At 34.4% G+C, this 16,647-nt stretch overlaps 1 long non-coding RNA gene across 1 annotated transcript; it reads right to left on the reverse strand.

Moving 5' to 3' along the window:
• Positions 1–5,835: 5,835 nt before the first annotated feature.
• LOC148970733 (uncharacterized) lies at positions 5,836–6,877 on the reverse strand. Its single transcript, XR_016147653.1, has 2 exons — positions 6,593–6,877; positions 5,836–6,044 (listed from the first exon to the last, which is right to left on the reverse strand). It is a non-coding gene; the product is annotated as an uncharacterized LOC148970733 (long non-coding RNA).
• Positions 6,878–16,647: the final 9,770 nt, after the last annotated feature.

Below are 16,647 nucleotides of genomic sequence, written 5' to 3' on the forward strand. Positions count from 1 at the left end.
TTTGCATAAAAATATGAATTACTAACCAGATGTATGGCGAAAACGTTGCCGACCGACAGCGACGAGATGCACGGCCTGTGTGTTCTTACAGAGGGAAGGGAACTGAAGAGTTCTTCATAAAATGGCAGCTTGTTGTGGTTATTTTTCGCGGTCATTTCGTACTAATGTATTTGAATTTACAGTAACATCCCAAATGGCTACATTGAAGAGTAGCCTATCATATACATATTATATTAAAATGTCGAATATATTAAATTGAATATAGAAATCGTGGTCAGCTATTCTAAATAACTTTAAAGTTATTATTAGCTAGAATCCGTTTGCATACACATTATAAGAATTATTACTTACCAGATGAAGAAGTTGCAGGTCGGCAGAAAAGACAGCAGCACCACTGACACGACAGAGAAACTCTTCCAAAGTCAAATATGCTCTCATCCACACCCCACTGACATAAATTATGTCATAAATTATGACTGTTAATGGTCAACCAGTGCTACATTTTTATTTTAAATGTAAGAATAACATTAGTAGGCTAGCAATTTTACCCGTGGAACCGTGTGTGGTGTTTTTCGCGGTCAATTGCACTGCTGTATTTAGATTAACAGTAACTGATAATTTCCCAGAATGCATTGCAATTCTACAGTAACATACTGTCAACTGTGTGCACAGTACATAACTGTTGAAAAAACAATTTAATACTGTGAAAACAACTAAATCTACTGTAACTTACTGTACATAGATTATACAGTAAGAAACTGTTGAGAAAAACAGTATAATCCTGTGAAAACAACAGAAATCATTTACAGTGTGTACATCCAAAAAATAACTTTCACACCTCAAAATCAGTTTGTCGTTAATAACTTCTGCTAAAGTTGAAAATGTCACGCTTCTTTTCCACAGATAGAGAGAGAATCCTATTGGGCATGTACAGATTAAGTGTCATCACTCTAGCTTGTTTCTGATTGGAGGAATTGAGTGTGGTACAATTGCCCCCTGTTACAATTGCCCCCGGTCTCCCCAGTGCTTCGTCAAAGTGATCAAAGTATAGTGTATGCTTTCGAATCACTGTGATGTCATACACCAATCGTCTGTACACTGCAGTATAGTGCTTCGTCAAGGTGATCAAAGTATACGCTTTCGAATCAGTACTGTGATGTCATACACCCAGGGATGTAGTGGAGGCTAAATGCACAAAAGCCGTTTACGCACCTCCCAATATTCGGGAATTGCGTTTACCCACCTCCAAAGTGCGTTTATCCACCTTTCAATTGCGTTTATCCACCTCTAAATATCCTAGTTCCTAAGACATTTTAAATTAAGCTTATGTCGTTAATTTAGTTTCTTTAATTTAGTTAATTTAGTATAGGTTGTTAAACCTAAGACGAACTTTTTCACTCATTAAGACGGTCGCCTGCCACCACCTACTGGCGGTTTAGTGTTAAATGTTTAAAAGTAGCATCATTCTTTCTTATATGTAAATTAAAATCAATTTCATAACATTATTTCATGCAATTGTAATTTTTCAGTGTAAATGATTTAATTTGATCAACCCCTAGGGTAACAGCCCTATGGTGTCTTATTATTAGAGATAATTGAATTTATTGATCAAATGTAGGAATTTAAAATGAAATATGAAGCATATACATTTAATAATATTGGGGGAGGGGGTGCCCTTTAAAGGTGCAGAAATTACAATATGGTGATTTAAATATCAAAGCTGATATATCAGTGATGAGAATATTTTTTAAGAATAAGTCAAATTTAAAAAAAAATCCGAACAAGCAACTTTTTTACTTGGACAAGTGAAAGGCAGATTTACTTAGCGTATGAAAAGGCTTAATGTCGAGCCCTCCCTATATAGCAATGTCATCAGGAGACACACATACACCGGTAGGCAGTGGCCCACCTTACCTGGTGACCACGTCTTGGTCCACCAGAATTTATAGTTTACCCACCTCTTTTTTTACAACTACACCTCTGCATACACCAATCGTCTGTACTCTGTACAGTGCTGTCGATCACTGTCTGCTGTATGCTTTCGAATCAGTACTGTGATGTCATACACCAATCGTCTGTACTCTGTATAGTGCTGCTTCTATTTGATCACTGTATGTTGTATGCTTTCAAATCAGTACTGTGATGTCATACACCAATCGTCTGTACTCTGTATACTGCTGCTTTATTTGATCACTGTATATTGTATGATTTCGAATCAGTACTGTGATGTCATACATACACCCAGAGATGTAGTGGAGGCTAAATGCACGTAAATGCCATTTACCCACCTCCCAATATTCGGGAATTGCGTTTGCACCTCCAAAGTGCGTTTATCCACCTTTCAATTGCGTTTATCCACCTCTAAATATCCAGTAGTTCCTAAGACATTTTAAATTAAGCTTATGTCGTTTTAGTTTCATATTGTCCACACTCTAAAAAATGATGAGTTGGATTTACTTAGAATATATATGCACCATTTTTGTATCAAAAAATGTGCACATATCTTTTAAGTAAATCCAACACAGTGCAGGCCATGTGAGATCAAAACAAATCTTAGTTCTGTTAACTTAAAATTTAAGCTCATTGATATATATAAAATAAGACAATTAAATCAGTTGAACCAACCATTTTAACTTAGTTTAGATCTTCAGCTTACATGTCTTAAAATAAATAACATGCAAATCACACACAATAAAGCATTTCACTTTATTATTTATTTAAATTGCATCTTAAAATATATTCAAATAGAAAATAGTTGTTAAAATAATAATAATAATATAGTCACAATATTACAGTTTTTCTTGGATCAAAGAAATGAAGGCTTGGTGGGCGGAAGAGACTTCTTTTAAAAATATTAAACAATCTTAGTGTGTGTGTGTGTAATTTTTTCAAAAATCAATAAAAAACAATTAAATGCAACAAATTAGTCCATTATTAAATGCCTATAAATATATATATAAAAATAGTCTATTAAATAATATCTATTAATTTAAACAAAACAGAAGTTAATTAATGACTTTCCTCCAGAGGTTATGAACGAATCTCTTCAAAAACATTTTAGCAGTAACTACTGGAAAACAGTAAAGATCTACAATCTTTGTTTGAAGCTAAACTTTTGTTTAAAGGGTATTTACTTATTTTGATAATAATTTTGAAGGTTTAATTTACTGAATTGTCGCTGTCATTTAAGAATAATATTGTGCTAGAATCAGTGGCGGCTCCTGCAAAATCTCTCAGGAGGGGCAAATATTTGGATGATTGATAAGGACAAGGCCCACCCATGCAATGGATAAATTAAAAGCTTAAGCATGTAAAGTCAACTTCACTTTAATATTAATGACTAATAAAGTGACTTAATAACAATAAATCTTCTTGTTTCTATACTCACTATTATTACACTTATTACATCACATTAAAGAGATTCGGCACACAAATTAAGATATTTTTGATTATATCTAAGAGCTGGATCACTCCTCCATACACAGCAAATTCTGTTTTTTGGAATAAACTCCGTTAGTTAAAATCAACTCAATCTGAGTGTACATGTGAGACCATCAAATAGACTCCAGCGCAGAGTTAAAATAACTCTGCTCTTGGAGTTGAATTTAACACTTTTTCGGAGTTAAAATTTATGGAGTTAAAATACTAAACCTACGGAGCGTAAATGTAACTCTAAAAATAATTATATGAACTCATTACCAGTGTTAAAAAGTAACACTCAAAAAAAATATTTAGTTTAACACTTCTTAGAGTTAATATTTATTTAACACAATATAATGTTTTGTGTGGAAATTACTACACTGAACACCATATTCTTGATTTACTGCCTTTATTTCAGCAAATCGATTTGGTTCAGATTTGAGGAGGAGTAACCTTCAACCGGTTGTCTGCAGGACAGTCGCATATGAAGATCACAAAAACAACAGTATGAGGCATAATCTAGCACCATTCATTGAGAATGCAAAAATATATTAGCTGAAAATCACGCACATGTGATCGTGGGTCACCACTAATACGTAGCCTAACGTTATAGCTGTTACAATTCAAATCATTGCAGGCCTACACAGCACAACTATCTTATTTTCCAGGGTAACGTTAGACACTGCAATTGTGTAACCACGTATGCCTGTAATGCATTGATGCATCAACTTCACGGTAAAACACTCATTTTCAGAAACACGGTGAATGGAAAGACGGTTAGCTAATGTTAACTCGTTTACATTGACAAAAACCCCACGCAAATAGCCATTTCAAAATTTGAAACAAGTAAACAAACGTTCAACAGCAAGTTTGTCATAATCGTTGACGTTAGTAAACAGTATAACTAGCCTATAACGTAGCAGCTACGCGATGACCAAACGTGTTTGTCAGAAAATATAGAACATTTGTACATAGTTTATATACTCTTTTACCTACCTCACGACGAGGCACATAAGTCCATTATTCCTTTATCCAGCGGCAGGGTCGTGTCGAGGCGCATTTCTCAAAAATAACTCCAGGTGTAGCTAGTGTTAAACCAAAACACACTCCTGAACACCAATGAATGAACTCCAAAATACAACACAGCCGGGGAGTATCCAATAACACAAAGTGTAGTCAGAGTTAAAAAAAAATAACTCAAAAGTAACTCTTTTTTGCCTAACTCATGATTTTTCAACTCCTGAAATTTGCTGTGTAGGCATCTAAAGGACTGTGTTCGCCATGGCATTGTTCAAGTTCAACTGTCTGTAGCCACAACTCGCGAGATGTCCCAACAGTCTCTCTCGCTCTCGCTTTTTTTTTTTAATCAATTTGATAAAGATAATTAAGTAGTGTTTCATTTTTTATTGTTGCTGTTTGAAGTTAAAATTGTTTTAAAATATTATTTGTCACTTAATATTAAAGATTTTTAATAGTGGATGTTTGTTCCCACCAATCGCTGCACAAGTTAAGAATACGTATGATGATGTAAGCACGTTAGTGCGAGCCCTCCCGGAACCCATAGAGAATGCGTTGCAGTGCCTGCAGTTCGAAAAAAAACATCTTTGAATGTAAGTCTATGGGAACACTCTGGGCGATTTTCAGCCAGAGTGAAATCGCCCAAAAAGAGGCGGTACTCCACAGAACGTGACATGACACTGATTGGACTATATAGTGATGGCTAGCGTAACTCTCTGGTTGAATGAGATTGTGAGTGTGATGATTCACACTTTGGTGGTGCGTCGCCCAATCGCCCCAATGAAGAAACCGCCCCTGTAGTTTACCCACCTCTTTTTTTACAACTACACCTCTGCATACACCAATCGTCTGTACTCTGTACAGTGCTGTCGATCACTGTCTGCTGTATGCTTTCGAATCAGTACTGTGATGTCATACACCAATCGTCTGTACTCTGTATACTGCTGCTTTATTTGATCACTGTATATTGCAGGGCCGTGCAGAGACCTCTGTAGGGGCAGGTGCTCAAAGTATAAAATGGGGCACGGAAACAAGGCTTTATAGGGCTGTGCTCAAAATATCAATACAGTAATATATCAATACAGATGATTCTGCATCGATACAGCAGCAAATGCATTGATGCAGTTTTGAAAAAGAACCAGAACAGAAAAGACAAATTTAAAGTTTAAAATTAAAAAAAATAATTGATGTGCTCTATATATAACTCTGGGATTAGAAACTGAAGCATCTTAAGTTGTTCCAACCTGATGGCTTTTTCTTCTCTGTTATACAGAATAATAAAGAACAGCTGTTATAGTGAACTGTATAGGACAAAATCAACGTGGCCCATGTTTCGTGCAGTACAGTATAGTTTTATTTAATGGAATATCAGCATCTGTGGCTATTTTCATGGCAAAAACTGATTTACAAAAATACAAGAGTTACATTTTATACAATGAAAATAAAAAACAAAGCAAACAGAAACAGCAATTAATACTTTACAAGATTTTTAACATTAATGTGATGCCTGTTCTGGTAAATTCTTACTTAAGTCCTTAAGTGAGTTTGCTGCCTTTGCTGTTGATGTTGTTACTGCTGCTGCTGATACTGCTGGAGTTGATCTGAGACTGTAGACATTAAAATAAACAGAAATATAGGGTATTAGCTGAATAAACCATTTGTGTGTGACCATGTCAAGATGTAAAGATTGCTGACAGTGTTTGGAACGGGCTCACTAGTTCACTGACCTGCTAAAGCTACAGATTCTACCCAGGCTGCTAAAGTATATAATACAATAATAGTATATAATAGTAACGTTACTAGGGCAGATGTTCACAGAGGCTTCTGCACACAAAACATAAGATACTAACTGGTATGCCTATGTGAACTTACCAGAGTTGTGATAATCATTTTTATGTTTATATATTTTTTTTAATAAATACTGTAATAATAATAATAGTTTAAAGTAAAAATAATAGTTTTTAGTCAAATAACACCCCTCCACGCCCGTGAAACTTTTCTCCCTCAAACAGCAAGCTAACGTTACTTCTACAGCCTACACACAGCAATACAAACAACATATCTCTGCATGCTCTCTTCACGTCGTTCTAGTAAAATAATAATAATAAGTAAACAAACATCAAAATCACTTCGCTGAGAATAGAACACCACTTACCAGCAGCCGCAAGAGTTGAAGATATCCTCTGGGAATGCGCGATTGCGCGTAGCCGCGCGAAATTATAAAATGCGCGTGCAGCGTGAGGAATCAGGTGAAAGGTCATCATGTGGGTCATTTTATTTACGGCTAAATTATTATTCATTCATTTTACTACTAGTTAGATGGGGCAGGCATCCACAATAGTGCCTTTAAATACAAAAAAAGGAGAGGAAATTTTGTCTTGACAAAAGGGCACTTTGGGCACCAAGGGGCAAAAGGGCAGGTGCTCGAGCACCCAACGCCCCCCCCCCCCCCCCCCCTCTGCACGTGCCTGGTATATTGTATGCTTTCGAATCAGTACTGTGATGTCATACATACACCCAGAGATGTAGTGGAGGCTAAATGCACGTAAATGCCGTTTACCCACCTCCCAATATTCGGGAATTGCGTTTGCACCTCCAAAGTGCGTTTATCCACCTTTCAATTGCGTTTATCCACCTCTAAATATCCAGTAGTTCCTAAGACATTTTAAATTAAGCTTATGTCGTTTTAGTTTCATATTGTCCACACTCTAAAAAATGATGAGTTGGATTTACTTAAAATATATATGCACCATTTTTGTATCAAAAAATGTGCACATATCTTTTAAGTAAATCCAACACAGTGCAGGCCATGTGAGATCAAAACAAATCTTAGTTCTGTTAACTTAAAATTTAAGCTCATTGATATATATAAAATAAGACAATTAAATCAGTTGAACCAACCATTTTAACTTAGTTTAGATCTTCAGCTTACATGTCTTAAAATAAATAACATGCAAATCACACACAATAAAGCATTTCACTTTATTATTTATTTAAATTGCATCTTAAAATATATTCAAATAGAAAATAGTTGTTAAAATAATAATAATAATATAGTCACAATATTACAGTTTTTCTTGGATCAAAGAAATGAAGGCTTGGTGGGCGGAAGAGACTTCTTTTAAAAATATTAAACAATCTTAGTGTGTGTGTGTGTGTGTGTAATTTTTTCAAAAATCAATAAAAAACAATTAAATGCAACAAATTAGTCCATTATTAAATGCCTATAAATATATATATAAAAATAGTCTATTAAATAATATCTATTAATTTAAACAAAACAGAAGTTAATTAATGACTTTCCTCCAGAGGTTATGAACGAATCTCTTCAAAAACATTTTAGCAGTAACTACTGGAAAACAGTAAAGATCTACAATCTTTGTTTGAAGCTAAACTTTTGTTTAAAGGGTATTTACTTATTTTGATAATAATTTTGAAGGTTTAATTTACTGAATTGTCGCTGTCATTTAAGAATAATATTGTGCTAGAATCAAGATTGCCATTATTTAATGATAAATCGTGCACACGGATCTGTAGGCAATGTGCTTTCGAATTTAATATTTGTATGTTAACGTTACCAAAAGTAGGCTAACCCGCGCCCAAGGCCCCCTTTTCCGCGATCCATGTAGGCCTATAGACAATAGAGATAGAGAACATGGGAATTTGTAAGTATGCAAAGTACATTTGTTTTATCCAAAAACAACTCGCTAATAAAGTAGGCCTATAATCTATCCGTGGGAGAGAGAGCGCAGTCCGAATTGGTCACACCGAACGTGTCAAACACGTCGCGTCTAGTTAGACGCTTGAATCTTCCGCAGCCCGCTCAAGTTAAAAATGTTCTACTGAGAAAGACGTTCGCGGCAAACGAGTCACCCAATTCGTGACGCCCGGCGCGAATGATGCGTCTTCGCGTCTTTGCATTGACTATGAATGTACTCTGCTATCGCAATTAAATTCGCGTTCGGTGTGAACACACCATTAATGCATATACGAACATCATGGTCATATATTTTGAAAAAACACAATATATAGCTACTCGCGTGCAAAACACTTATTTCATTCGTTAACATGTAGACTACAAATGTTTGCATTCGTAAGAAACGTTTCTAATTGTTGATGCAAAATTTGTAGCAATTCTGAAATTCAGTTAAAAGTAAATTTTTTGACCAAAAATGCAATAAATGATCATGTGTATAGGCCTAAGTACAAAAAATAAGCTTACCGCTTCTCAACGTCTTCACATGTGTTTCATAATTTTTTGTCTGGATAGGCATCACGGGAAATTGCATAGCCTATATCACCTGGCTCATACAGTTACTTAAAATGATACAATCGATTTACTTAATTTTTATGCAATTATTGTAGTAGTTGACATGCATTATGTTTTTTTTATTATTATTTTATTTATGCATACATTTAAGTGAACCTAGTAACTTATATTTTTTTGTTATATGTTAAGTAAACGTTGAAAAGTTAGGAATACTTAATTTTTTATGTTTGATCCAATTACTTTTATAAGTATTGGTTGTTCGGCTGCTTCAAGATCATACATGCTTTCGAATCAGTACTGTGATGTCATACACCAATCGTCTGTACTCTGTACAGTGCTGCTTCAAGATCATACTGTATGCTTTCGAATCAGTACTGTGATGTCATACACCAATCGTCTGTACTCTGGACAGTGCTGCTTCAAGATCATACTGTATGCTTTCGAATCAGTACTGTGATGTCATACACCAATCGTATGTACTCTGTACAGTGCTGCTTCAAGATACTGTATGCTTTCGAATCAGGACTGTGATGTCATAAACCAATCGTCTGTAAGGGAGACCGGGGGCAATTGTAAGGTATTTTACATTTTCCTTAATAACTCACAAACTACTTGAGATAGACTAGTCATCTTTTGATACAAAAAAACATATATATGTGCACTAATTAATAATACAATTTATATATTTTCACTTATAAGTACAAGAAAATATTTAATTAAATGCAGTGTGGGGGCAATTGTAACACTGAGAAATAACTCCTATTAACCCACTTTATCTCAAATAAAAGCATACTTCAAAGTAATCACGTTACTGCTGTTAATTTTAAGAGTTTATATTTATTCCCACTTTGTCAAGCACATATAAAACACACATTATTTTATATAAAAAATGTTAATTGATGATTTGTTAATACTGGAACAAACATTTATTTTAATACACCCTTTTAAAATGAAGTTTTACAATAGAATTTAGTGAAATATGTTCATTTTTTTTTAACAGAAAAGTATGTCAACACACACAAACAAGCTTATTACAATGGACCTTGTGGCTCGGGGGCAACTGTAACACAGTGTTACAGTGTTGTTCATGTTCGTTTTTAATCAATAACCTAGGGATAAAATGTATACAAGTTTAAATTGACAGACATCTAAACTTTAGACAGCAGAAGAAAAATACTGTACATCCAAAAAATAACTTTCACACCTCAAAATCAGTTTGTCGTTAATAACTTCTGCTAAAGTTGAAAATGTCACGCTTCTTTTCCACAGATAGAGAGAGAATCCTATTGGGCATGTACAGATTAAGTGTCATCACTCTAGCTTGTTTCTGATTGGAGGAATTGAGTGTGGTACAATTGCCCCCTTGTACAATTGCCCCCGGTCTCCCCAGTGCTTCGTCAAAGTGATCAAAGTATAGTGTATGCTTTCGAATCAGTACTGTGATGTCATACACCAATCGTCTGTACACTGCAGTATAGTGCTTCGTCAAGGTGATCAAAGTATACGCTTTCGAATCAGTACTGTGATGTCATACACCCAGGGATGTAGTGGAGGCTAAATGCACAAAAGCCGTTTACGCACCTCCCAATATTCGGGAATTGCGTTTACCCACCTCCAAAGTGCGTTTATCCACCTTTCAATTGCGTTTATCCACCTCTAAATATCCTAGTTCCTAAGACATTTTAAATTAAGCTTATGTCGTTAATTTAGTTTCTTTAATTTAGTTAATTTAGTATAGGTTGTTAAACCTAAGACGAACTTTTTCACTCATTAAGACGGTCGAATGCCACCACCTACTGGCGGTTTAGTGTTAAATGTTTAAAAGTAGCATCATTCTTTCTTATATGTAAATTAAAATCAATTTCATAACATTATTTCATGCAATTGTAATTTTTCAGTGTAAATGATTTAATTTGATCAACCCCTAGGGTAACAGCCCTATGGTGTCTTATTATTAGAAATAATTGAATTTATTGATCAAATTTAGGAATTTAAAATGAAATATGAAGCATATACATTTAATAATATTGGGGGAGGGGGTGCCCTTTAAAGGTGCAGAAATTACAATATGGTGATTTAAATATCAAAGCTGATATATCAGTGATGAGAATATTTTTTAAGAATAAGTCAAATTTAAAAAAAAATCCGAACAAGCAACTTTTTTACTCGGACAAGTGAAAGGCAGATTTACTTAGCGTATGAAAAGGCTTAATGTCGAGCCCTCCCTATATAGCAATGTCATCAGGAGACACACATACACCGGTAGGCAGTGGCCCACCTTACCTGGTGACCACGTCTTGGTCCACCAGAATTTATAGTTTACCCACCTCTTTTTTTACAACTACACCTCTGCATACACCAATCGTCTGTACTCTGTACAGTGCTGTCGATCACTGTCTGCTGTATGCTTTCGAATCAGTACTGTGATGTCATACACCAATCGTCTGTACTCTGTATAGTGCTGCTTCTATTTGATCACTGTATGTTGTATGCTTTCAAATCAGTACTGTGATGTCATACACCAATCGTCTGTACTCTGTATACTGCTGCTTTATTTGATCACTGTATATTGTATGATTTCGAATCAGTACTGTGATGTCATACATACACCCAGAGATGTAGTGGAGGCTAAATGCACGTAAATGCCGTTTACCCACCTCCCAATATTCGGGAATTGCGTTTGCACCTCCAAAGTGCGTTTATCCACCTTTCAATTGCGTTTATCCACCTCTAAATATCCAGTAGTTCCTAAGACATTTTAAATTAAGCTTATGTCGTTTTAGTTTCATATTGTCCACACTCTAAAAAATGATGAGTTGGATTTACTTAAAATATATATGCACCATTTTTGTATCAAAAAATGTGCACATATCTTTTAAGTAAATCCAACACAGTGCAGGCCATGTGAGATCAAAACAAATCTTAGTTCTGTTAACTTAAAATTTAAGCTCATTGATATATATAAAATAAGACAATTAAATCAGTTGAACCAACCATTTTAACTTAGTTTAGATCTTCAGCTTACATGTCTTAAAATAAATAACATGCAAATCACACACAATAAAGCATTTCACTTTATTATTTATTTAAATTGCATCTTAAAATATATTCAAATAGAAAATAGTTGTTAAAATAATAATAATAATATAGTCACAATATTACAGTTTTTCTTGGATCAAAGAAATGAAGGCTTGGTGGGCGGAAGAGACTTCTTTTAAAAATATTAAACAATCTTAGTGTGTGTGTGTGTGTGTGTGTAATTTTTTCAAAAATCAATAAAAAACAATTAAATGCAACAAATTAGTCCATTATTAAATGCCTATAAATATATATATATATATAAATAGTCTATTAAATAATATCTATTAATTTAAACAAAACAGAAGTTAATTAATGACTTTCCTCCAGAGGTTATGAACGAATCTCTTCAAAAACATTTTAGCAGTAACTACTGGAAAACAGTAAAGATCTACAATCTTTGTTTGAAGCTAAACTTTTGTTTAAAGGGTATTTACTTATTTTGATAATAATTTTGAAGGTTTAATTTACTGAATTGTCGCTGTCATTTAAGAATAATATTGTGCTAGAATCAAGATTGCCATTATTTAATGATAAATCGTGCACACGGATCTGTAGGCAATGTGCTTTCGAATTTAATATTTGTATGTTAACGTTACCAAAAGTAGGCTAACCCGCGCCCAAGGCCCCCTTTTCCGCGATCCATGTAGGCCTATAGACAATAGAGATAGAGAACATGGGAATTTGTAAGTATGCAAAATACATTTGTTTTATCCAAAAACAACTCGCTAATAAAGTAGGCCTATAATCTATCCGTGGGAGAGAGAGCGCAGTCCGAATTGGTCACACCGAACGTGTCAAACACGTCGCGTCTAGTTAGACGCTTGAATCTTCCGCAGCCCGCTCAAGTTAAAAATGTTCTACTGAGAAAGACGTTCGCGGCAAACGAGTCACCCAATTCGTGACGCCCGGCGCGAATGATGCGTCTTCGCGTCTTTGCATTGACTATGAATATACTCTGCTATCGCAATTAAATTCGCGTTCGGTGTGAACACACCATTAATGCATATACGAGCCAACATCATGGTCATATATTTTGAAAAAACACAATACATAGCTACTCGCGTGCAAAACACTTATTTCATTCGTTAACATGTAGACTACAAATGTTTGCATTCGTAAGAAACGTTTCTAATTGTTGATGCAAAATTTGTAGCAATTCTGAAAATTCAGTTAAAAGTAAATTTTTTGACCAAAAATGCAATAAATGATCATGTGTATAGGCCTAAGTACAAAAAATAAGCTTACCGCTTCTCAACGTCTTCACATGTGTTTCATAATTTTTTGTCTGGATAGGCATCACGGGAAATTGCATAGCCTATATCACCTGGCTCATACAGTTACTTAAAATGATACAATCGATTTACTTAATTGTTATGCAATTATTGTAGTAGTTGACATGCATTATGTTTTTTTTTTATTATTATTTTATTTATGCATACATTTAAGTGAACCTAGTAACTTATATTTTTTTGTTATATGTTAAGTAAACGTTGAAAAGTTAGGAATACTTAATTTTTTATGTTTGATCCAATTACTTTTATAAGTATTGGTTGTTCGGCTGCTTCAAGATCATATGCTTTCGAATCAGTACTGTGATGTCATACACCAATCGTCTGTACTCTGTACAGTGCTGCTTCAAGATCATACTGTATGCTTTCGAATCAGTACTGTGATGTCATACACCAATCGTCTGTACTCTGGACAGTGCTGCTTCAAGATACTGTATGCTTTCGAATCAGGACTGTGATGTCATAAACCAATCGTCTGTAAGGGAGACCGGGGGCAATTGTAAGGTATTTTACATTTTCCTTAATAACTCACAAACTACTTGAGATAGACTAGTCATCTTTTGATACAAGAAACATATATATGTGCACTAATTAATAATACAATTTATATATTTTCACTTATAAGTACAAGACTAAAATATTTAATTAAATGCAGTGTGGGGGCAATTGTAACACTGAGAAATAACTCCTATTAACCCACTTTATCTCAAATAAAAGCATACGTCAAAGTAATCACGTTACTGCTGTTAATTTTAAGAGTTTATATTTATTCCCACTTTGTCAAGCACATATAAAACACACATTATTTTACATAAAAAATGTTAATTGATGATTTGTTAATACTGGAACAAACATTTATTTTAATACACCCTTTTAAAATGAAGTTTTACAATAGAATTTAGTGAAATATGTTCATTTTTTTTTTTAACAGAAAAGTATGTCAACACACACAAACAAGCTTATTACAATGGACCTTGTGGCTCGGGGGCAACTGTAACATAGTGTTACAGTGTTGTTCATGTTCGTTTTTAATCAATAACCTAGGGATAAAATGTATACAAGTTTAAATTGACAAACATCTAAACTTTAGACAGCAGAAGAAAAATACTGTACATCCAAAAAATAACTTTCACACCTCAAAATCAGTTTGTCGTTAATAACTTCTGCTAAAGTTGAAAATGTCACGCTTCTTTTCCACAGATAGAGAGAGAATCCTATTGGGCATGTACAGATTAAGTGTCATCACTCTAGCTTGTTTCTGATTGGAGGAATTGAGTGTGGTACAATTGCCCTCTGTTACAATTGCCCCCGGTCTCCCCAGTGCTTCGTCAAAGTGATCAAAGTATAGTGTATGCTTTCGAATCAGTACTGTGATGTCATACACCAATCGTCTGTACACTGCAGTATAGTGCTTCGTCAAGGTGATCAAAGTATACGCTTTCGAATCAGTACTGTGATGTCATACACCCAGGGATGTAGTGGAGGCTAAATGCACAAAAGCCGTTTACACACCTCCCAATATTCGGGAATTGCGTTTACCCACCTCCAAAGTGCGTTTATCCACCTTTCAATTGCGTTTATCCACCTCTAAATATCCTAGTTCCTAAGACATTTTAAATTAAGCTTATGTCGTTAATTTAGTTTCTTTAATTTAGTTAATTTAGTATAGGTTGTTAAACCTAAGACGAACTTTTTCACTCATTAAGACGGTCGCCTGCCACCACCTACTGGCGGTTTAGTGTTAAATGTTTAAAAGTAGCATCATTCTTTCTTATATGTAAATTAAAATCAGTTTCATAACATTATTTCATGCAATTGTAATTTTTCAGTGTAAATGATTTAATTTGATCAACCCCTAGGGTAACAGCCCTATAGTGTCTTATTATTAGAGATAATTGAATTTATTGATCAAATTTAGGAATTTAAAATGAAATATGAAGCATATACATTTAATAATATTGGGGGAGGGGGTGCCCTTTAAAGGTGCAGAAATTACAATATGGTGATTTAAATATCAAAGCTGATATATCAGTGATGAGAATATTTTTTAAGAATAAGTCAAATTTTAAAAAAAATCCGAACAAGCAACTTTTTTACTCGGACAAGTGAAAGGCAGATTTACTTAGCGTATGAAAAGGCTTAATGTCGAGCCCTCCCTATATAGCAATGTCATCAGGAGACACACATACACCGGTAGGCAGTGGCCCACCTTACCTGGTGACCACGTCTTGGTCCACCAGAATTTATAGTTTACCCACCTCTTTTTTTACAACTACACCTCTGCATACACCAATCGTCTGTACTCTGTACAGTGCTGTCGATCACTGTCTGCTGTTTCGAATCAGTACTGTGATGTCATACACCAATCGTCTGTACTCTGTATAGTGCTGCTTCTATTTGATCACTGTATGTTGTATGCTTTCAAATCAGTACTGTGATGTCATACACCAATCGTCTGTACTCTGTATACTGCTGCTTTATTTGATCACTGTATATTGTATGATTTCGAATCAGTACTGTGATGTCATACATACACCCAGAGATGTAGTGGAGGCTAAATGCACGTAAATGCCATTTACCCACCTCCCAATATTCGGGAATTGCGTTTGCACCTCCAAAGTGCGTTTATCCACCTTTCAATTGCGTTTATCCACCTCTAAATATCCAGTAGTTCCTAAGACATTTTAAATTAAGCTTATGTCGTTTTAGTTTCATATTGTCCACACTCTAAAAAATGATGAGTTGGATTTACTTAAAATATATATGCACCATTTTTGTATCAAAAAATGTGCACATATCTTTTAAGTAAATCCAACACAGTGCAGGCCATGTGAGATCAAAACAAATCTTAGTTCTGTTAACTTAAAATTTAAGCTCATTGATATATATAAAATAAGACAATTAAATCAGTTGAACCAACCATTTTAACTTAGTTTAGATCTTCAGCTTACATGTCTTAAAATAAATAACATGCAAATCACACACAATAAAGCATTTCACTTTATTATTTATTTAAATTGCATCTTAAAATATATTCAAATAGAAAATAGTTGTTAAAATAATAATAATAATATAGTCACAATATTACAGTTTTTCTTGGATCAAAGAAATGAAGGCTTGGTGGGCGGAAGAGACTTCTTTTAAAAATATTAAACAATCTTAGTGTGTGTGTGTGTGTGTGTAATTTTTTCAAAAATCAATAAAAAACAATTAAATGCAACAAATTAGTCCATTATTAAATGCCTATAAATATATATATATATAAAAATAGTCTATTAAATAATATCTATTAATTTAAACAAAACAGAAGTTAATTAATGACTTTCCTCCAGAGGTTATGAACGAATCTCTTCAAAAACATTTTAGCAGTAACTACTGGAAAACCAACACTATCTCACGGCCAATTCGTACGAATTCGACGCATGATTAAAAAGTGGCTAATTCGTAATAATTCGTACGACCTCACTCGTACTAATTCGTACGATTTGTCTAAACCCACGTGATGGTTAGGTTTAGGGGCGGGGTTAGGGGTAGGTCATTCGTACGAATTCATACGAATTGGCCAATTCG

This window comes from Pimephales promelas, chromosome 19, assembly GCF_988280905.1.
Source record: "Pimephales promelas chromosome 19, fPimPro1.hap1.1, whole genome shotgun sequence".
Taxonomy (NCBI): Eukaryota; Metazoa; Chordata; class Actinopteri; order Cypriniformes; family Leuciscidae; genus Pimephales; species Pimephales promelas.